The 651-nt window shown below is 44.4% G+C and overlaps 1 non-coding gene across 1 annotated transcript; it reads left to right on the top strand.

Annotated features, from left to right (window-relative positions):
• Window positions 1-268: 268 nt before the first annotated feature.
• On the top strand, window positions 269-342 carry TRNAT-AGU (transfer RNA threonine (anticodon AGU)). Its single transcript has one exon. It is a non-coding gene; the product is annotated as a tRNA-Thr (tRNA).
• Window positions 343-651: the final 309 nt, after the last annotated feature.

The following is a 651-nucleotide window of genomic DNA, read 5'->3' as shown; positions in this document are numbered from 1 at the left end:
GGGCTAATCCATGCCCGGCGGCATGCACCGTTCCCGGAACGCTGAATTTACCACTACACCACTGGTCTGCGGGATATTTTTGTTACATGACGTTGGGGCTCTTGACATTGGCATGACGTAAGCGCGATAACGCGTATCATTGAAAACATGGCTGTTTATTTATGTGAAGTAAAAGTGCAGTTGACTGTTAACGCTAAGGTAAAGACTGCTAATTAATTCAAGACTGTAGGAAGTGTATACAAGACAACAAGGCATCTGGGGCACTATCGGCGCCGTGGCTTAGTTGGTTAAAGCGCCTGTCTAGTAAACAGGAGATCGTGGGTTCGAATCCCGCCGGTGCCTACGTGGTGCTATTTTTGAAGTGCAAATGATAGTGTCTCGCTATTCAAGTGACCTGCTCTAGAGTTCTGGTCAGTTGTAGAATAAAATCATGCAATGGATTTATGCTGCTAAGTAATGCTACTGATTAATTCAAGACTGTAAGGAGTGCATAGGCTACAAGGCAGCTGCTGTTGGCTATCAGTGAAGTGATGGTGGTAGTGATTATTGTTTTAAGATGAAGTACAACTAGGCAACCATCCTCTAAATAACAATAATCAGAGGCAAAATATGAAGATATCGTCCAAGGAAAGACAAAGGCCACGAAGGGCG

This window comes from Anabrus simplex, chromosome 1 (genome assembly GCF_040414725.1).
Source record: "Anabrus simplex isolate iqAnaSimp1 chromosome 1, ASM4041472v1, whole genome shotgun sequence".
Taxonomy (NCBI): domain Eukaryota; kingdom Metazoa; phylum Arthropoda; class Insecta; order Orthoptera; family Tettigoniidae; genus Anabrus; species Anabrus simplex.
Note: the sequence above shows the minus strand (reverse complement) of the source record. Positions and strands in the feature narration are given on the sequence as shown.